At 46.1% G+C, this 6561-nt stretch overlaps 1 pseudogene across 1 annotated transcript; it reads right to left on the bottom strand.

The window, feature by feature from the left end:
* Positions 1–1704: 1704 nt before the first annotated feature.
* LOC310867503 (E3 ubiquitin-protein ligase RNF12-A-like) lies at positions 1705–3055 on the bottom strand (annotated as a pseudogene). Its single transcript has one exon. The product of its transcript is annotated as an E3 ubiquitin-protein ligase RNF12-A-like (transcript).
* Positions 3056–6561: the final 3506 nt, after the last annotated feature.

The following is a 6561-nucleotide window of genomic DNA, read 5'->3' as shown; positions in this document are numbered from 1 at the left end:
CGCTCTAATTAATTAGTCTCATGTCCAGCAGCTGTGCACAGTCTCTGCCGGTGGATCCTGCTGGGAGCTGCCTGTGCCATAGAAAGCAGTGGCACTCAGCATCAATGGGTTGGATTGGGGGGGGGGTCAGTGTGACAAACACACACACACACACACACACACACACACACACAGGACCTTTCTCGGCCCCACCTCTCTCCCTGTGTCTAAGGATCCAAGATGGCCACAGCACCAGGAGGGGGTGGGGCAGAGGTGAGGGGGCGGGGTCGAGATATGACCTTACTGGGCTGCGTTCAAGACACTTGCCTTGTGTCTGAACACAGCTTTGATGGATGTGTTCTGCCCCCCCCTCCCCACCACCAAACCATAATGGGGTTCCATTGGAGTGGCCATTAAACACAGACACAAGGCAAACGCAAGACAGGCGTCTTGAATTTGTGAACGTACGTAACCTGTGAGGACACGTAAACCTTGTGGAGTAGAGGGAAAATGGGATATCAACACATTAATAATCTATTGGGCCAATACCTGATATACTAGCATCGGTATATCCCTCATTTCAGGTCTGAACACAACTCAATTATTTAACAATTCCAAAACAGAGCAAAGCATTCCAAAAGGTTATCTTAGTTGCACTTATGTCTTTCCCTACATTTTGTACAACATTCTACATTTATAATTTTTTTTAACAATTCAGCAAGCGTTGATGTGTTTGGCGGTTCGTGCCACTGACAAATAAGTAACAGTTTTGTTTCTCAATACACGGTGGTAGATGGTGTGAACGCGGTCAAGTGTGACATCCTTCTGAAAGTAGTTAAAGGTATTATGACATTATTTATAACATAATTTTAACAACATTAAAAGTCTTGGCCATGGTCCTTCAAACGTGTCTAAAAAGTTTGAACACTCAACTCCACTCCAGTATTTCTTGCCAGGAGTTTTTGTGTATGTGTAATCTGCATCCTGAGAAGCCATGGAAAAACACATTATTTTAGCCTGTAGATGTCGGTAATTCCCCCTTTCCTGTCAACCCAAGATGCGCTTCTTTGACAACTTAGTAGGAACGTCACCGTCAAAAATAAAAGAGTCATCTAGGCCAGTTGGTATCCAGTGTAAGGACTTGTGTTGATTGACACAGCCAACAACAGAACAGATTGATTTTTCTCTAGAAGCCATTATTAGTAAGTATTACAAAGAAACAAAGTCGCAGTCACAATGAGGAAGCGGAGAGGAGAGGGGTGGAGAAGAGAGGGTAGGCAGGGAGCAGAGGGGAGGGGGCGGAGGTTTAGCAGGGATCTACGTATATGCCTGCCGTCCAACCAGATGAGACATTTTTGCATAATTATTCACAAAAGTCCAGACAGCAGAGAATACACTGAATGTTCAAACTTCGTTTTTTTTGGTGAAATTGATGTCAAGAAAAGCCAAAAAATCTACAAAAATGTGTTTTAAATGTCACAATCCCTTTATATATACCACCGACCCAAGGGATGCTCCCATCTGAATGATCTGCTGTGAGATGACGTGATCTTACATTTGTGTATACATTTAACCAATTAAACCCTACATACGTAGTTGGCCGGAGTCCTCCAGGGCTCTATACTAGGCCGCTCTCTGGTTTTCACACTACACTAAATATCTTCGGCTAAAACAGCCAATCTACAAGCTTTTTACAACACCATCGCTGCACGGCACGTTGTTAGCTTGTCCATCGACTGTACTGGCAGAATGTTGGGCCCCAGAAAAGGGACTCTAAGGGTTCAAGTGGTTAAAAATGTAATATTTGTAAAAAATAAAAATAAAAAGGTATTTAACATTCCACATGTTTTCTGAGTAGGTTGTAGTGACTTTGTAAAAGATAAGTAAAAAGATAAACTTAAAAAAAAAAAAAAAAAAAGAAACTTGCAAAAACCTGCAGTCATGTTGAAAAAACAAAACTTGATTTCATGAGAATAAATAAGATCTTGAACCGATAACAATCCTATATTTAAATGCACATTAGCAGTAGATTGCTAACTGGACACAGTTCCTCAGAGGCTGTGCTGCAATACAACAAGCTTTTCCATCAATAATGGTTGATGATGTCAATGCAAGGGCCTGATCATTCGGAGCATCCCACATCAAACCTATATCCATGGATCAAATTTAGGAATATGACGAGGAGGGGGAAAAAACATAGTTCTAACCACCTCTGACCGGCTTGAGGCATCAGATACCACGGTTAAATTAATGGAAAAGGCATGCTGTCTCCTCCTGTTGAGTGCTGTGTAAAGCCCTCCTATCAACCGATGTTAGACCACGCTCTCTCGGTTGGCAGATACCAGGACGGTCCCTGCGGCAGGTGGAGTTTTCGGACAGCCAGCGGTCGCTGCAGTGAACGTGGTACTCATGGGAGCAGGGCAGCTTCCTTAACTTGTTGCCCTCTCTGCATATACTCCGTTATGCAGACACTGCAAGTCTTCAAGGCGTCACTCTCTCCCCGAAGTTACGCATGGAGAGGTTGTCGTTCTGCTCTTTGGTCAACCCCTGGGGGTTGGTCTTCGTCGTCGTCATTGAGAAGGAAGAAGTGCGCCAGCCGGAGGAAGGGCAGCGAGCTGGGCTCCTCCAGGCTGATGGGGGGGCCTGGGTCGAGCCCCGGCCGACGCCACTCCCTGGCAGGTGGCGGGCCAGACACCAGACCCTCTTCTAAATGCGTGTCAACTGTCCCTTGGTTCGGCTCTGCCTACAGGCGGCTCATCCACCGCTGTAGCGTCGGCATCCGCGTTGCTTAGGGCCTCGCTCAGATTCGCCGCGGGTGTGCCGGCTCCGCGGTTCGAGAGTCAGAGTCCATGAGGTAGCTGACCTCGCCGAAGCCCGTCATGATCTGTCTAATCATAGACTGCAGGTGCCACGGACGTCGCCTCCCCCAGGCCCGCGTCGGAGATCCGCCGAATAGGAATGCGGATGGTGCTCACGTAGGTCCTCACGCCGGCAACGCTCAGAGCGCGAGAAGGTGCGACGGAAGCCACCTCTCTCACTCTCGTAAAGACAGGTTGTTTGAGTTCTGGGAGCGTGAACGAGAAAATTTAAAATATATATATATATATATTTTGAATTCCCAAGGAAAGACGTCTTGACGCCCGTGGCATCCATTACGTAAGTGGCAATTAGACGTCTTGACGTTTATGGCTACTAAACAGTTTAATGAATACAATAAATGAAAGTAAAATATATCAATAAGAAAGTGCCTTAATGTAAACGAATATAACACAAGGAATGTCTGTCAGAATAAGGTGCTCCGTATTCTGTCAGACATGCCTTGTGGATCATTAACCATATTATCCATTAAGTCCTCCTTGGTTAACACTTTTTTTCCCCTTTGACGTGTAGACGCGTCTTTAGGGCCTTTTTTATTGATATCAAACGGGGATCACTGTAATTAAAAACAATTTGGCCTTTCCTTTTTCAGAGATCCTAGACCTGTTTTGCGCGTGCGCACTGCTGTTCACTTCCTCGTTTACGGCCTTGGAGAAGTGTCTCATAACTCTAAGTCTACGGAGGAGCTCTTCATGGTTTTGACCTTTTTGATCAAAGCTGCAATGTTCTGTAGACTGTACTCATTTCTGTGGTGACACATGATTAAGGGTCAAGAGATCTCAAGAGATGGGTCAAATGCGGCGAAAATTTGAACTGCGGTAACGTGTGTGACAAATCGTACGACTTTGACAGTCTGTAGCGACAGGCAGTGGTGGGAATTAACCAAGTAAGTCAATTAACTCAATAACTACTCATTTTGATAGGTTGGGATGGCTCAGGGTAGACGACAGAGTACAGCAACATGCAATGGTCCTGGTCAACAAGATACACTACACACCCATGTACCTGTCTCACTACTTCACACAGACACCTGCATGTACCTGTCTCACTACTTCACACAGACACCCATGTACCTGTCTCACTCCTTCACACAGACACCCATGTACCTGTCTCACTACTTCACACAGACACCCATGTACATGTCTCACTACTTCACACAGACACCCATGTATGTACCTGTCTCACTACTTCACACAGACACCCATGTACCTGGACCTCTCCTAATTATTTAGTTGTGTGCGGGAGCAGGAACTCCATATTTGGTCAAGACTGATGTCATGTGTGATGATGTCAGATTTCAGTCAGCTTGACTTAAAAGAAGATCACACAGAGTGTTGAGGAGCATTAGTCAAAGAGAAGAGAGACAGACCATTACATCACCCTAAAAACAACTTAATATTCTGCTGTAATCACATCATAGACATTCCTGGGTTGTACAAAGACGGACATCTCTGGCCAGAAGACACCACGGAACCACTGCTGATACAACAAGCCCTTCCCAGTTGAAGTGTGGACTGTGAGGACAGCTTTGTCTCAGCTGGAGAGGACTGTGAAGACAGCTGTGTCTCAGCTGGAGAGGACTGTGAGGACAGCTGTGTCTCAGCTGGAGAGAAGACACTCCGTCAAGAAGAGATGGAGAAGAAGATGTCTGATGTTGAGATGAAGAGGATGCAGCAATATGAGGTGAATGTGACTCTGGACCCGGATACAGCACATCGCTGCCTCATCCTGTCTGACGATGGAAAACAAGTGCATGATGGAAACGTATGGAAGAATCTCCCAGAGAACAAAGAGAGATTTGGTCTATATGTCTATGTCTTAGGAAAACAAAGTTTCTCCTCAGGAAGGTTTTACTACGAGGTCGAGGTTGGAGGGGTGACTGAGTGGGATCTAGGAGTGGCCAGAGAGTCCATCAACAGGAAGGGAGAGCTCACACAGAAACCCAACGATGGTTACTGGACTATACGGTTCTGGAATGGAAAGTGTAAGGCTCTTGCCGACCCTCGTGTTCTCCTCCCTGTGAGAGAGGAGCTCCAGACAGTGGGAGTGTTTGTGGACTATGAGGAGGGTCTGGTCTCCTTCTATGACGTGGAGACCAGAGTCCACCTCTACTCTTTCACCGGCTGCTCCTTCACTGAGAGACTACATCCATTCTTCAGTCCCGGTATTGATAATGGTGGTAGAAACTCTGCTCCTCTCATCATCTCTCCTGTCAACGTGGACGCGCTGAACACGGACGGAGGGAACATGTCCTCCCCTCCAACTTAACCTGACTCTGCCAGATGGGGGCGGTATTGGGTAACCATGTTCCCCAACACAGCAACCATCTGGGATCACTCAGGGAGTTGAGCTAAGACCGAACCGCTCCGTGGTTCGAACCAATCAGCGTGAGCTAATGGCGGGATATGTGCGAAACCGGATGTGGAGGTATATAGACACGTCAATGTGATTGGTTATGTTTGCACGCCCACACGGTGATAGACAGACGGTCCCATCCAATCATCTACCAAGTATCTTGAAAAAAAGGAACAGCCCCGTCATCGAATTTGCTTCCGAGATCCCAGATCCCAATAAGCTGTGAAACAAACTTGTGTAGCAAGCTTCTTGGATCTGGCAGCGTCAGGTTACCTCCAACTTGCTAAAGAAGAAAAACATGAAGTTGTTCCTCCAGTAAAAAAATAGAAGTAAAATATATATTTTACTCCATACGTGCATTAATGAATACAATAAATGGAAGTAAAATACATCAATAAGAAAGTGCCTTAATGTAAACGAATGTAACACAAGGAATGTCTGTCAGAATAAGGTGCTCCGTATTCTGTCAGACATGCCTTGTGGAACATTAACCATATTAACCATTAAGTCCTCCTTGGTTAACACTTTCTTTTTTTCCTTTGACGTGTAGACGCGTCTTTAGGGCCTTTTTTATTGATATCAACTGTAATTATTAAAAACAATTTGGCCTTTCCTTTTTGCGCGTGCGCACACTGCCGTTCACTTCCTCGTTTACGGCCTTGGAGAAGTGTCTCATAACTCTAAGTCTACGGAGGAGCTCTTCATGGTTTTGACCTTTTTGATCAAAGCTGCAATGTTCTGTAGACTGTACTCATTTTTGTGGTGACACGTGAGCAAGGGTCAAGAGAGCTCAATGGACAGACAAAGCGCTGAGTTGTTGAACCAGAGCCTTGAAGGCAGTCAGTCAGTCAGACCGGACAGTAGCCTCGTGGTTAGAGTGGCAGCTCGGGGGTTCGATCCCCGGCCGGGTCATACCAAAGACTGTTAAAAAAAAAAGGGACCCAATGCCTTGGGGGTCAGTCCCTGCTTGGCACTCAGCATCAATGGGTGGATTGGGAGGTCAAATCTACTAATCAAATTATTCCCGAGCGCAGCAAAGCTGCAGCTCACCGCTCCTTGGCTGCAGCTCACCGCTCCCAGAGATGGGTCAAATGCGGCGAACAAATTTGAACTGCGGTAACGTGTGTGACAAATCGTACGACTTTGACAGTCTGTAGCGACAGGCAGTGGTGGAAATTAACCAAGTAAGTCAATTAGCCTGTCGCTAAGTCCCACCCAAGCCCGTTCTTGGCCAATACCACGTTAGAAACGGTTGCTAGGTTAGGATCCTGGTCAAGCTTTCAATGCTGGTCAAAATGGTTTTGCAGTGTCAATAAATATATTTGCTGTACAGCATGTGTGGGGTTGTTT

Source organism: Protomyctophum parallelum, assembly GCF_964188405.1.
Source record: "Protomyctophum parallelum genome assembly, chromosome: 12".
In the NCBI taxonomy this organism is placed as follows: domain Eukaryota; kingdom Metazoa; phylum Chordata; class Actinopteri; order Myctophiformes; family Myctophidae; genus Protomyctophum; species Protomyctophum parallelum.
This window is presented reverse-complemented; position numbering and strand designations above follow the sequence as displayed.